The sequence below is a fragment of the Symphalangus syndactylus genome, chromosome 22 (genome assembly GCF_028878055.3).
Source record: "Symphalangus syndactylus isolate Jambi chromosome 22, NHGRI_mSymSyn1-v2.1_pri, whole genome shotgun sequence".
Taxonomy (NCBI): domain Eukaryota; kingdom Metazoa; phylum Chordata; class Mammalia; order Primates; family Hylobatidae; genus Symphalangus; species Symphalangus syndactylus.
Window position 1 is genome coordinate 48,868,056 of NC_072444.2, and position 16,253 is coordinate 48,884,308.

At 43.8% G+C, this 16,253-nt stretch overlaps 1 protein-coding gene across 10 annotated transcripts in view; it reads right to left on the reverse strand.

The window, feature by feature from the left end:
- Positions 1–16,253, reverse strand: part of LOC134735598 (uncharacterized) — a 357,585-nt gene that overhangs the window by 117,610 nt on the left and 223,722 nt on the right. For 9 of the 10 annotated variants that reach the window (XR_010118836.1, XR_010118840.1, XR_010118838.1 and 6 more), the window contains one exon: positions 791–900. The exons of the other annotated variant lie outside the window; for it this stretch is intronic. The gene's annotated coding sequence lies outside the window, so the exon portion shown is untranslated. The remainder of the gene's footprint in view (positions 1–790; positions 901–16,253) is intronic. 10 annotated transcript variants of the gene reach the window in all.

A 16,253-nucleotide genomic window follows, 5' to 3' on the forward strand; every position in this document is an offset into this window, starting at 1 on the left:
TCTAAATGCAAATTTGATCACATGTCTCACCCACCCCTCTTTACTCTTTGACCCCAAACTTATATGAGGACATTTATGTCCCTCCTTGGGGACACTATAGCATCTAAACTTCTTCCCCTCGTAGGACGCATCCTATCTCATTTGTAATTGTTGATTACATCATACACACACACACTTGTAAACATATGCAACACAACCACTGTGAGCTCCTTAAGACAGGAGCCTCACCTTATTCATCTCTGTAGCCCTTGATGATGTCCAGGAAAGATTTGTGGGAATGAATTAACTCAACTGAATTATACTGAAGCCATTCATTTTTAACAGCAGAAAATTCAGAGGATCTGATGTCTCCCTGAACATCAAGTTGCCTCCACTAGTCAATACATGAGATAAAAGTTGACATGTTATCAAACTGCTTCATAGTTTCTAAATAGTCCCTGAATCTGCTCTGCAATGACTTTGAGTGATGAAGTGAAACAGAGTCCATGCCAAGTATGGGGTGGCATGAAGAAGGGTATGGAGAATATGCGTCAATGGCGGTGACCAGCTGGGGCCAGGGAGAGGTGACCATGCTGGGTATCAGGGAAGGAGGCAGGAGAGCAAGGGCTGTTATTGTGCTGATAGTAAATGTTTCCACTTGGATCCTCAGCTCAGCCTCCACTCCTCTAATGACTTTTATGAGTACCTACCCAGATCATGCACATCTCTCCTTGGCAGCAGATGGCAGCAGTAATAAGCCACAGTGGCAAGCTAAACACTGACAGGTGGCAGGGAAATGGGCTCTTCTCACCTTAAAAAGAAAGCTTGTCTTGGAGATGAAGCAAATGGATGAAAACCATGCAGAGATGTGTCTTTTTCAATGAGGCACAAGTCTTTCAAAGTGACTTCCAGTGACTTTACCTACAGATGAAGAGTACACAGAGAGGGAGTCTTTGTAAACGTGGCCGGTAAATCATCTCTATGGAGCTAGCCCTGATGTCCTGCCTGATGATTAGAATCTAACTCCAGACCACAGACGATGGACTCCAAGGAAACCAAAGGCCCACAGATGGTCCACCCACCCTTCAACAGCACCTCTTTACTTGTCTCTCATGGGATGCTGGTCACCCCTGTCTCTGAACTTCAACATGGTTTTCTAAAAGCCCTATAAATATCTGTCCTCTTCCTCCCATTAATCCATAAGCTTTAAGGGGAAAGGTACCATGTTATTTTCAACTCTACTATTCCCTAGTGCCCATCAAAATGCTTGATATTTAGTAGGAAATTTGGCAAAATGAAAACGACAAGCTCAACAAGATCCTGGATTTGAATCTTTCCATCCACATGATATTAAGCAAGACATTCAACCTTCCGGATTTGTTTTCTTCATTTGTAAAAGTGTGCAACTGCCCTGAAGAGTAAATACAAGAATTAAACCTAGTTCAGAATTTTAATTCTTGAACACAGCTCCTGGCAAAATGCCTAACACATAGTAGAAACTAGCATTAATTGAACTACTCAAGGAACTAACTCCCCGGCCCACCCCATTTGAAATATTGGAAGGAAGTGAGACTCCTCTAGTTCAGAGATCAGTGAGGTATTTTACATTTACAGAATGAAAGAATTAACTCATTGAGCACCTGCCATGAGCCAGGCACTCTGCCAGGAACATTCCTCACCACAGTCCTGTGGGTTGGCCATTACTATCCCATATTATAGATAAATACATTGGGGCTTAAGGAGGTGGTGTGACTTGCCCAAGATCAAAGTTAGTGAATGTCAAAGGTAGCATAGGATCACTGACCTTTGGGACTCTAGAGGGTCAGTTCTTTTTCTTACATCACAAGAATAAATGTGATCAAGAGTAAGGAAGTCGCCAATTCACAAAGCCAATCCCCAAGGAAGAGTGGCTGGGACAGCTGCTGGGAGACACTCATCCCACAGAGTACACACACAGGGAGCCCTCTGGGCAAGATAAGGGGTACAATTACGTGGCCAACACTTCACTTCTTGACCTTTCCCAAAATGTTTGCCTTTGGTATAAATAAGAAAACATGAATACATTGTCTATTTTCATCCACTGGATTTTCTATTTGAATGCACATCTGAACATTTAAATCCCCAGCTTAAAACCCTTCAAAGCCTCCCCACAGGCAAAGTCCAGTCTTTTCCAGTGTTGTTGCAATCACTGATCTCATCTCCTGACACTCGCTGCCTCTCAATTTATTACTTAGCCACACCAAATGGTTTGCGGTAAAACCAAATACGACATGCTATGCCTTCCATTCTTACTCTTTTCATCTAATTCACCCTTCCTTTCCTTCAAGATTCCATTCAGGCATCTGTTCTTCCAGGGAGTCTTTCCTGACCCTTCTGTCTAGGTTTAGCTCCTATTATAATTTCTGAATTTCTCTCTCTAGCCCTACAATTGCCACATGTTTCATACATATCTACTCACACATTTGTCTCTCAAATCTGAGCGGGAGCTATATGAGGACAAATATATACTATATATATGGTATACATATACTATTTATATATACTATAAATAAATATTATATATAGTATAAATAAATATATATAATATGTGTCATTATACATTTATCTGAGCCCATAGAATATACAACACCACATGTGAACCCTCATGTAATCTATGGAATTTGGGTGATTATGTGTGTCACTGCAGATTCATCAATTAATAAATGTATCGCTTTTGGTGGGGGATGTGGATAATTACAGTAGCTATGCACATGTAGGGGCAGAGAGTATATAGAAAATCTCTCTATCCTCCTTTCAGTTTTCCTGTGAACCTAAAAAAGAAAATATGAAACATCATCAACCACTGTATTCCCAAACAATAGAGAAGCAACTCAGAAAACATACAAGAAGTAAAAGAACAGTGTTGACCCAAAAGAAAGAGTAATTCCATGGTAATTGAATGGATAACACAAACATAATGCAGAGATGCCAAGTGAACTCAAAGTGCTTGATGAGTGTATTGCATCAGGAAAGGCTGTAAGGAGGCTCTGAGCACTTTTCTGCAAAGGCATGTTTATGTCTTTGGAGAAGGTTAACCTGAACAACCTTTGTGAACTAGGTCCCACTCCTGCCTGGTAGTCTGGACTGTCTGATATTAGCTACCTTCCAGGGACTTACAGAGAAGAGGGAAGTCCTAGGCTGGGGAAAAGAAGTCGGTCAGTTGTCACGGAGACACCACTAACAGATGGTGATGGTCACTGGAGCAAGAGGGGTGATGCCAACCATCATGTGGAAAAAAGAAAACCCACCATTGACAGTGGTATTTCTTAGCTAAGCCTTTTTAAGAAGAGGTGAGCTTACCAACCAAAAAAAGTCCAGGACCAGATGGATTCAGAGCCAAATTCTACTAGAGATACAAGGAGGAGCCAGTACCATTCCTTCTGAAACTATTCCAATCAATAGAAGGAGAGGGAATCCTCCCTAACTCATTTTATGAGGCCAGCATCATCCTGATACCAAAGCCTGGCAGAGACACAACAAAAAAGAGAATTTTAGACCAATATCCCTGATGAACATCGATGCAAAAATCCTCAATAAAATACTGGCAAACTGAATCCAGCAGCACATCAAAAAGCTTATCCACCATGATCAAGTGGGCTTCATCCCTGGGATGCAAGGCTGGTTCAACATACACAAATCAATAAATGTAATCCAGCATATAAACAGAACCAATGACAAAAACCACATGATTATCTCAATAGATGCAGAAAAGGCCTTTGACAAAATTCAACAACCCTTCATGCTAAAAACTCTCAATCAATTAGGTATTGATGGGACGTATCTCAAAATAATGAGAGCTATTTATGACAAACCCACAGCCAGTATCATACTGAATGGGAAAAAACTGGAAGCATTCCCTTTGAAAACTGGCACAAGACAGGGATGCCCTCTCTCACCACTCCTATTCAACATAGTGTTGGAAGTTCTGGCCAGGGCAATCAGGCAATAGAAAGAAATAAAGGGTATTCAATTAGGAAAAGAGGAAGTCAAATTGTCCCTGTTTGCACATGACATGATTGTATATTTAGAAAACCCCATCGTCTCAGCCCAAAATCTCCTTAAGCTGATAAGCAACTTCAGCAAAGTCTCAAGATACAAAATCAATGTGCAAAAATCACAAGCATTCTTATACACCAATAACAGACAAACAGAGAGCCAAATCATGAGGAACTCCCATTCACAATTGCTTCAAAGAGAATAAAATACCTAGGAATCCAACTTACAAGGGATGTGAAGGACCTCTTCAAGGAGAACTACAAACCACTGCTCAACGAAATAAAAGAGGATACAAACAAATGGAAGAGCATTCCATGCTCATGGATAGGAAGAATCAGTATCATGAAAATGGCCATACTGCCCAAGGTAATTTATAGATTCATTGCCATCCCCATCAAGCAACCAATGACTTTCTTCACAGAACTGGAAAAAACTACTTTAAAGTTCATATGGAACCAAAAAAGAGCCCACATTGCCAAGTCAATCCTAAGCCAAAAGAACAAAGCTGGAGGCATCATGCTACCTGACTTCAAACTATACTACAAGGCTACAGTAACCAAAACAGCATAGTACTGGTACCAAAACAGATATATAGACCAATGGAACAGAACAGAGCCCTCAGAAATAATGCCACACATCTACAACTATCTGATCTTTGACAAACCTGACAAAAACAAGAAATGGGGAAAGGATTCCCTATTTAACAAATGGTGCTGGGACAACTGGCTAGCCATATGGAGAAAGCTGAAACTGGATCCCTTCCTTACACCTTATACAAAAATTAATTCAAGATGGATTAAAGACTTAAATGTTAGACCTAAAACCATAAAAACCCTAGAAGAAAACCTAGGCAACACCATTTAGGACATAGGCACGAGCAATGACTTCATGTCTAAAACACCAAAAGCAATGGCAACAAAAGCCAAAATTGACAAATGGGATCTAATTAAACTAAAGAGCTTCTGCACAGCAAAAGAAACTACCATTAGAGTGAACAAGCAACCTACAGAATGGGAGAAAATTTTTGCAATCTACTCATCTGACAAAAGGCTAATATCCAGAATCTACAAAGAACTCAAACAAATTTATAAGAAAAAAACAAACAACCCCATCAAAAAGTGGGCAAAGGATTTGAACAGACACTTCTTAAAAGAAGACATCTATGCAGCCAACAGACACATGAAAAAATGCTCATCACCACTGGCCATCAGAGAAATGCAAATGAAAACCACAATGAGATACCATCTCACACCAGTTAGAATGGCGATCATTAAAAAGTAAGGAAACAACAGGTGCTGGAGAGGAGGTGGAGAAATAGGAACACTTTTACACTGTTGATGGGACTGTAAACTAGTTCAACCATTGTGGAAGTCAGTGTGGTGACTCCTCAGGGATCTAGAACTAGAAATACCATTTGACCCAGCCATCCCATTACTGGGTATATACCCAAAGGATTATAAATCATGCTGCTATAAAGACACACACACACGTATGTTTATTGTGGCACTATTCACAATAGCAAAGACTTGGAACCAACCCAAATGTCCAACAACGATAGACTGGATTAAGAAAATGTGGCACATATACACCATGGAATACTATGCAGCCATACAAAATGATGAGTTCATGTCCTTTGTAGGGACATGGATGAAGCTGGAAACCATCATTCTCAGCAAACTATCGCAAGGACAAAAAACCAAACACCGCATGTTCTCACTCATAGATGGGCATTGAACAATGAGAACACTTGGACACAGGGTGGGGAACATCACATACCGGGGGCCTATCATGGGGTGGGGGGAGGGGGGAGGGATAACATTAGGAGATATATCTAATGTAAATGACGAGTTAATGGGTGTAGCACACCAACATGGCACATGTATACATATGTAACAAACCTGCATGTTGTGCACACATACCCTAGAACTTAAAGTATAATAAAAAAAAAAAATAAGAGATGAGCTCAGAAAGCTCAGGAACCAAACTCTCCATGTGTACAGCGGGGTAGTAATAGGCAGCCAGCAGTGCTGCTATGAGTGTTCAACGTGATCCTGAATATAACAGGTCTAATGCAGTGTTAGGCACATTTAATACACAGTAGCAACTATTAACTGGTCAGTTAATTTCCCAACACTTTTATCTCCAGAAGCTGAAATTCCCTAGAAAATGCCTTTTGAATTTGGATATGAGGAGACAAGTAAAAATTGTTTCTCTACTGGAGTCTCCACTGGCAGATTTGTTTTCCCTGAAGTGCCTCTTTTATTTAATCCATGATATTATTCCAGTATATCCATTATAGCAAATACTCTTAAGAAGAAAGGCTTGAATTCAGAAATAAATTGCACTCACAGATCATATCTGCGAATGTGCACCATTAGTGTTTAACTGGCAAAACTAGATACAAGGAAGATAGATGATCCCATTGGAAAAAGCCAAATCGGATTTTGAAGAGACTTTGACTTGCCCCCTTTTACTTTTTCTTTCTGGCAAAGGAAAAGCAAAAATTAAATGGCTTCACATGTGGTTTTTGTGCATTTGCAACAAGTCAGGAGAGGCGCATCAGTCCTCGGTTGCTTAGCTCTGTGGTCCATTTATCTGTTACTGACAGGGGCTCACAGAGAAAGTCTGGGACGGAAACAACTCCTCATGTTTGTGTCAAGTACTGTTAATATTTGTTTGCATCCCTCCCTTTCTTCTTAGCACTGAAAACCAGCCATCTATTTCCCTCAGACTAGAATCTATTATTTATGAATTATTTCTCTATTCCTCGCTTTGCTCTGAAATGCGGTACTGCCAAACTCTTCTAGCTGATCAAGGGTTTCAGACAAAAGGACTGCAAAGAGAGGACAGCATCCAAAAATAGAAATTAAATCCATTTATCCTTATTCCACCTGACAAAGGAATTATGCTGAATGGCATGATTTTTACCTACACACAGGAAAAAATGGAGAATAAAAGAAAACCTACGTGTGAATGCTCCCAGGCTGCCTTTTTATTGGCCCCACGGTGCCCTTCTTCCCTCTTCTCTGGCCTCTGGGTCCCCGGCGTGGCCAGCTCCCACCCGCTTTCCAGGCAGGCTTTGCCACGGAACACCAGAGCTCAGTGAGGCTCCTGAGTGCCACCATCCAGTCCCTGGGCAAGACCCATGAAGAAGCCACAAGGAAAGGCCAGCGGCAGAGGCAGCCCAGCACAAAACAGGAAGTGCAGGAAAAGACCTGGGCAAAGTGAAGCAGGGATCCTGGGAAGTTTTCCCAAAGAAAGACCCAGGGTTCTGTGACTTCTCTAATTGATCCCACAGCCAGATCAACCTGTGCTGAGGATGCAGGCCCAGTCATAGGGCTTAAGTTTACTTTAAAGATAACGAACTCCATCCCGGTGCCCCTCCACCATGGTGGGCCTGGGATCCATCTCCATTCTTCCCAGTGAAACTTCTATTTCAATGGTTTAACTAGACACATTAGTCCAGTGGTTTGAGAACAAGAATACAACATCAAAAATTACATATATACATACATATATATATAGAGAGAGAGAGAGAAAGAGAGAGATACACCTAAACCCACAGGCACACATACCTTTAAAATTTCAAGTATACTTATATTGTCCAAGCAAATATGTATATATTTGTTAATACATTCTGAAAACAAGCCACAGTTACATGCAATAATGTTTCAAACTTCGGACAACTTCAAATCTCCAGAATCCAGCTACAGTTAAGAAGGCAAAGAACTTGGCCTCTGAGTGGCCAAGCCACTAAATGCAGTTCCTGATTGTCCCACATGTCCCTGGAGTCTAATCTACTCCATGAGGTAGAATTGTGAGCCTGGGGCTGGCAGCAAAACTCTCACTTCTTCAGAGCTACAGATGCAGAAAAAATTAGGAAACGGGCACATTGAGAGGAAAAGAGCAAGCCAGAAAAGAGGATGCACACAGCATCAAATCAAAAAATCAGCCTACACTAGTTGCTGGGAGCCAGAGGATTCAAACACCAGGCAAACAAGAACAACTTCCGATTGGTGCTGGCAGGTGGGAGGGGTCCTGGGTCAATACTGAAACCTGGAGCAGTAGCCGCAGTGGATAAAGTGTATGTGTTGCCTGGTGCCTGAGAGTCAACAGCCTGGGTTTCTTTAAAGGCCTAGAGATGCAGAGCAAGACACACAGCAATTGCCCCAGGCCTCCCTATTGAACAGCAGTTGAACAAGCTGGAGTTTCTCATCTTCCACTTAGAGCAAATCAAAAGCAGCAAATTACAAGTGACAAGCAAGAAGGTTACTCATGACACAGCAGCAGGGAGTAAGAGCTGGAATGTGACAAAAGGAAAAGAAACTCCCTAAATTAAGAAAGGACATAGACAAGAACTCTAAGCACAGCCCCGCCACTTCCTAGGGCCTTTGGTGGTGTCACTTAACCTCACAACGATGTGGATTCCTTGTCTGTTACATATCAGTGATGACACCTGTTCGTGGGGCTGTCATGAGGATTTAACGAAACATGGATCTGAAGAGCCAGTCGGTGCCTGGTACATAGAAGAAGCCCAAAAACATTGCTTCCTTCCTCCGTTCCTACATGGATTAGCTTCAGTCCACTCGCCTGACAAAGCACTTGACCCTTAGCTACTCTCCCAGAGAACCAGGGAGGAATGTGCCTATTATCTCATATTGAGGAAAGAATGAAGACTCAAGGGCTAGACCACATGGACAACTTTAAAAAACCAGAGAAGGCTGATATGGTTAGGCTTTGTGTCCCCACTCAAATTTCATCTTGAATTGTAATCCTCATAATCCCCATGTGTCAAGGGAGAGATCAGGTGGAGGTAATTGAATCATGGAGGCAGTTTCCCCCAATGCTGTTCTCATGAGAGTGAGTTCTCACGAGATCTGATGGTTTTATAAGGAGCTCTTTCCCCTTCACTTGGCATTTCTTCTTCCTGCCGCCATGTAAAGAAGGTGCCTTGCTTCCCCTTCACCTTCTACCATGATTCTAAGATTCCTGAGGCCTCCCCAGTGATGCTGATCCATGAGTCAATTAAACCTCTTTCCTTTATAAATTACCCAGTCTCAGGCAGTACTTTATAGCAGTATGAAAAGGGACTAATACAATGGCCTTTTAAGTGGAGAGTCAAGTGTGAAATTTCTTGGCATGACACCTTGGATACCAGCCAACAGGTGCTGCCATTGTCACCGTCGTTGTTGTTTTGACAATCTGCAAGAGAAGAAAATGCTTCACCCCTGTCTTAGTCTCCTTCGGCTGCTATAAGAAAATACCTCAGATTGGGTGGCTTATAAGCAACAGAAATTTATTCCTCACAGTTCTGGGAGGTCCAAGATCAAGGTGCTGGCAGAGTTAATGTCTGGTGAGGGCTGGCTTCCTGGTTCTTAGACAGCATCTTTCTCACATGGTGGAAAGGGCAAGGGGTTTCTCTGGGACATCTTTTAGAAAAGCTCCAACTTCATTCACAGGAGCTCCACCCTCATGACCTAATCACCTCTCAGAGGCCCTGCCTCCCAACACTGTCACCTTGGGAATTAGGATCTCAGCATATGAATTTAGGCAGGGACACAAACATTCAGACCATAGCACCCTTTTATGAAACATCCTGCCATGGTTTGAATGTGTCCCCCAAATTCATGTGTTGGAAAAGTAATCCTCAATGCAACCGTGTTGGGAGGTGGGGCCTAATAGAAGGTAATTGAGTCACAGAGCCTCACAGTGGGCCTTGCAAGTTGTGCTACTGGGACTGGGCTTTACTGCAGGGCCACTGGAGTGTTTCACACTATGGAGTGGCAGGCCACATTTGCACTCTGGAAACACCACTTCTTATGGCAAGTCACCTGTGGCTCCAAGGGGACTTCCTCTATTGCTCCTTAGCACCACAATGTCTAGGGAGAAATAGAATGCAAGCTATACTTGATGTAATTTTAAATCTTCTTGCATAAAAATAAAAAGAAACAGATAAAATTAACTTTAATGATATTTTTTAACCTAACATCTCCCAGATATTATCAATTTAACATGTTATCAATATACAAAAATATTAATAAAGTATATTACTTTTGTGTCCATACTTAGCCTTTGAAATCTGGTGTGTATTTTGAACTTACAAAACATCTCAATTCTGACTAGCCACATTTCACATGGTAGTTAATGGCTACCATAGCGGACAGTGCAGATCAGAAGCACCCTCTGGTGACCTGGGTTCAAGCAAGCATTTTTGGAGAGAATCTCCACTGTATGTAAAAAGCATTGAAAACTCATTATGAGGAAGCTGGGAGAGAGACGTGCAGATTGACCATCGCACTTCACCAGTAAACCCCAGCATGCCCTCCTGGAACTTTCTTTAAGATAAGAATCTTTATCTTATTTGACATAAATCTTACCTTCAGTCAAAACAAAATGCCATTCCCTGGTGTCTTGGAGAATACCAGAGTCTGGGAAATGAAAGTTGGAGGAAATACTAAAGGGTCTTCAGGAGAACTCATCTGGTCTCTTCCTGCCACCTTGGGACCTCCACCAAGAGCACATTGAAGCACTGGCTGCTTATGACCCCTAGAGGGCCTGGGGATTCTGCCTGGTACTGGGGTTCCTAGGGTGGAAGTGTTCTTCCTGCCAGAGAAGCACCCAGAGTGTCCCTGGCACCATTTCTTCAAGGGAACAAGAATCTGTTGGTGACCAGCAGCAGTGAACAAGAATCTGTTGGTGACCAGCACCAGAGTGGAGGCAAGAAACCAGTAATACCTGGTATCCACACCAAACTCTTTGAATATTCTCCAACAGCAGATTTGTAAGAGAAATCTGCTGTTGGAGAAACAGACAAACCAAAAACACTCTTTCAAGCACAGAACTTTCCGAGGAGTTGATGGGCTGCCTCTCACTCTTCCAGTGTAGCTGGAAGAATGCACAATGTGGTTTTTGGTACAAGCCAGGAGTAAACTGGTATTTTCTTCTTTATCTTCCTCTAAAAGCAGATCTGTGGGACAAACATTCTTGCGGGGAGAATAAAAATACTGTGTGCTTTGATTTTGGCCTCACTGCATATTTTGCCAACACAGGTTAACAAGGCGAAAGGGGAAGAGAAAGGACAAAAAGACAAGCATGAGGGGCTTTATGTAAGAAAAGCTGCTGATAAGCACGTGAGCCACACACAGCCCTTTGAGTGCCTGCATCTGGTGTGTGGAGATAACAAAGGCACCTTACACTTTTTGATGGGGGAAAGAGGTTTTGCTGTGTGACAAGTGCCTAAAGAAGGAATTTTATATCAGTTATTTCCCTCATGTGCAAACAAAAAAACAGAGAGAAGCAGAGCGTCACGCCCAACCTCTCCAGCATATGCGGCAACCTTCTCTTCTCCATCGCTAACTCGTTTCCTCCATGAGCTTGTCCAGTCCCATGGCTTTAAGTTCCATCTACATGCATGGTTCCCAAGGGTTTACCTCGAGCCCCCTGCCTAGCTCCACCGCACCCCATCTGTTCCTGGCCCTATTTCCTTCTCATCACAGTTGACCGATTACTCAGTCCAGAACTCTTAGAGGTACCCTTTACTATCTCTCTCTCATCCCACAATCAAACCATCAGTAAATCTCGTGGCTCAGAATGCACCCAGGATCTGACCGCTCCTATCCTCTGCCACCATCCTAAGCCAGCCCCACCTCTCCCCTGCTACACAGGCTTTCTCAGCAGTCTCCTCACTTCCACTCTACCAACCCCTGCAATCCACTATCCACACAGCAGTGAGATTGCTCCTTTGAGAACCTTGGTCAGATCATGTCATTCCTCCACTCAAAGTTGTCAGCTCCCCAGCTTCCACTGAATGAAAGCTCAACTCCTTGCCAAGGCCTGCAGGCCCTCCAACAGCTCCCACTCAGCTCCAACCACAGTGACCTCCTTGCTGGCTCCCTAGGGATGCCATTTCACTCCTGCCTCAGGGCCTTTGCACTGCAGTCCCTTTCAACTAGTCCTACCACAGACCTTCACACAACTCTCTTCTTCAATTCATCCAGTTATACGACCAAAGCCACCCCTTCAGAAGGCATTCCTAGACCACCCCACCCAAAATTGCATCACCACTGTATTTCCTTATTCTACTTTATTTTTATCCATAGCATTTACAACTACCGGACTTTATATTATATTGTATTTGTTTACTTACCTATCATCTGTCTACCCCCACCAAAATATAAACTCTAGGAAGGCAAAGACTTATCCATTGCTACGTCTACATGCCTAGAAGAATGCTTAGTACCTAGACAATCAATAAATATTAGTCACACACAAAAGATGTGCTGTTCAGGATGTGGAAAAAGGGAACCCTTGTACCCTGTTATTGGGAAAGTAAATTAGTACGGCCATTACAGAAAATAGTACGGATGTTCTTCAAAAAAACTAAAAACAAAACTATGATATGATCCAGTGATTCTACCTCTGGGTGTATGCCCAAAGGAAACAAAACCGGTATGTCGAGGAGATATACTGTCCAACATGTTCATATACTCACATGCTCATTTTAGCACTATTCACAATAACCAAGACATGGAACCAACCTAAGTGTCCATCGATGGATGAATGATAATGAAATCATGGGGCCAGTCGCAGTGGCTCACGCCTGTAATCTCAGCACTTTGGGAGGCCAAGGTGGGAGGATCATGAGGTCAGGAGTTGAAGATCAGCCTGGCCAACATGGTGAAACCCCATCTCTACTAAAGATACAAAAAATTAGCCAGGCATGGTGGAGCATGCCTGTAATCCAAGCTACTCAGAAGGCTGAGACAAGAGAATTGCTTGAACCTGGAAGGCAGAGGTTACAGTGAGCCAAGATCGCACCATTGCACTCCAGCCTGGCAACAGAGCAAGTCTTTGTCTCAAAAAAAAGAAATCATGGTATGTATAGACAATGGAATACTAATCAGTATTTTGAAAAAAGGAAATCCTGTCATTTTCAACAATATGAATGAACCTGGAGGACACTATGCTAAGTGAAATAAACCAGGTAGGCTTTCTCCTATTTCCGGCTAGGCCATGGGACTTGGCCCCACCATGGCTCTCTGGGCTCATCACCCACTAATCTCTTCCCTTCTTACAGTTTCTTGAACATAATAAGCTTATTTGCCCCTCAAGGCCTTTGTCCTTGTTATTCCCCTACCTAGAAAGACTCTCCCTTCACTCAGATGCTGCTTCCTTGGAGAGGCCTATCTTCCTCAGCCATCCTATCTAAGATAGCCACCACGGCCACCTCAGCCCCGACTTGGACACTCTGGGCCTTCAATCTTCTTCATTTTTCCCCAGAACTTTATACAATCACTTCCTGGACTTATTTGTTTGTCTTCCTGGTGGTATGAGACCTCCCTGAGGACAGATTGTTTTCCTGTCTTCTGTATCCAGGACATTGCCTGATGCACAGTATGTACCCAATAAATATTAGTAGAATAAATGAATGAGGCAAGTAGCCAGAAAGAGACTGTGTAACCCATATGCAAATAAAAGTGGAAAATGTGTTCCTGCTGTCAGCAACCTTATCCCCCAAACCTATGGTCTCCTATGGAATGGTTAAAAACTCTGATTCAACCCATTGGAAGCTTAGACCACTGTCATGGGGTGAAGATCTTAGCTATGACACCCCAGAAATAAGGCCAGGGGAACAATCTGCAAGTAAGAGACTCCAGCATTGGGAATCAGGAATATGACACATCACTACTTTGGTTATAAATTAAGCTTGCTTTGATCCCAGATCTCTCGCCTTTGCTCACTTTTTTGCTGTCAGCCATCCCAAAGTCTTAAAAAGATAAGGCAGAATGGCAGTGTGTTTTCTTTCAAGAGTTTTAAATAGGGAAAGTTTCCAGTACTACCTAGTCTGAGCTGAAAAGTTTCCACTCCTGAACACTGGTATCTAATAAGATTTTTCTTCCTACCCAGCAAAATTATAAGTTTAAAAAAACTTAGTCATGGAATCAATGAGCTAGAAGGGTTATCCATGTACATTAAGTCCAGCTTCTCCCATTACACAGATGAGGAACCTGAGGCACAAACACACAATCAGCTCAAAGCTTCATGGTGAATTTGGGCAGAGTAGAGGCAAGAACCCTGGCTTGTGTCTTCCACTCAAAGCACACTCAACTACCAGCTGCTTAACCTGCCCTTGAGTTTGTCCTGGGAAAGCTTCCCTACTCTAAATTTGAGACCCAAATAAATTATTTTCATAAAATCTAGAACTGAATGAAGGTCATTTGGCCAAAATGTGACTGTATTCAAGCAAGGCAGGAAATTGCTTGAACAGGCTGAACTGTTGGAGTTGTTGCTTATGTTGATTCTGGCTCTGCTTCCCTGGTGCCTCTATTGGTCCCAAGTGTGCCATCCAGGAGGCAGATATCACAGTGATTAAAAATATATGCTTTCATAACAGACAAATCTGTTTCAAATTCTGGCTCCTCCCATTACTAGAGGTGTGGCCTGGTAAAATTTATTTAGCTTCTCTGCAAGATGGGAAACAGTGTGAATAATATGACCCTTTTATGTAGATAAAAATAGATGGGCATAAATACACCCTGTTTCACTGACTCTAAGATGCACATGTAACCTTTCTATTAAAAATTTAAAGGACTCAGTTCAAAATGGCCGACTAAATGTAGCCATGTGTACCTCCTCCTCAAGAGAAACAAAACCGGCAGGTAGATAGTCCCACTTTAGATCAACAGATCACCTAAGAGAGACGCTGAGACTCAACACACAAGAGACAGGAAGCTATTGAAGCAGAGAAGGACAGGCAAGCCAGGCAGCCTGCTCAGCCAGGATCAGCTGGGAACCAAAATGCGAGGAAAGGGAAAGTGAGAATCCCCCAGGCCTCCACCGTCCTGCCACAAACTTTTACAATTCTAGCTGTGGGAGAACCCCTTGACCCACGCAGGCCTTGAGACTAACACAGGGAGGTGCCTAGAGATTGCACAGAGGCACTGCTCCAGAGAGGGAGCTCACACTGAATGCCACAGTCTTCCAAGCCCCAAGAAGCTGCAGCTTGGTGCCAATCTGAGAGCTAAGCCCCGAAAGAACCATGTCCTGCCCTAGGTCCAACTGGACTGCTGCCACCCCAGGCCAAGGAGGGAGAGGGGAGAGCAGGCACTTTCACATGCCATGAAGACAAACCCCACTGCCACTGCTGTGGGCTGCTGTAGAACCAAAGGGCAAGAAACTACACTCTGCACTGCAACCCATATATGTCACTCCAGCAGAGGGGACCTGCCTTCCCAGATCACAGGCCTCCAGCCAGCACCATTCTGACAGCCCAAACTCCTAAGGGCTGCATCTTACCTTGGGGCCAGGGCTGATGCTACCACTGTCACTGACTAGCCAAGGAGGGAGAGGAGAGGCTGGGATTTCACACGCCACAAAGACAAATACCACCACCGCCACTGCAGGCTGCTGTGGAACCAAGGTACAAGGAAACCATGCATCCCAAAGCTACCTCTCTACACTGCTCCCACTGAGAATAGCCTCGCCCTCCCCAGTGGAAGGCCTGCAGCACAGCCATCACCACCCACACACGAGCATTCCGCCCATGGACTGGAGATCACTCCATCCCTGCTTATCTCAGCCAGTGACTGAATGTACTACCAGGGGGCCTGAGGACAAGTCTGTCAGCCTCGTCCTCTCTCCCTAGTACTTGAGCATGCCATCCAGGAACCTGGAAACCACCCAGCACAGTCCATCACCATTTGCACCTGAACACTTCTCCCAGGGTCTGAGGTCAGGCCATCACAACCTGCCAATACCACCACAGCTGGCACCCACCTTCATGCACCACCAGCAGGCCAGGTGACTGAAACACCCAACCTGTCATGGCCACCACCAGCATCAACATGGTCCACTTGGATTCCAGTGGATTGCTCCACCACCACTGCTGCCCTTGTGTACATCACAACTGCTACCCACGGACCCAAGAGCCCACCAACACACCCAGCCCACCACTGCCATTACTGGCCTCTGAGCAAGCCACCTGGAGACCCAAGCATCAATCTTCCTGGACCAACTAACACTGGTACCAGTGTATGCCACCCTGAGTCCCAAAGGCAGGTGTGCTCAGCACACTGCTGCCATCCCTGGAACCTGAAGACTGACCCACCCTGGCATCCCAGTCCCTGGCAAAACTTTACCACAGACTCCAATAATAACCACTCCAAAGCCACCAAGGAAATCACAGGTGCCAGTGACACTGTTTACAGTCAAAGAAATCATACACAGATTACATTCATACA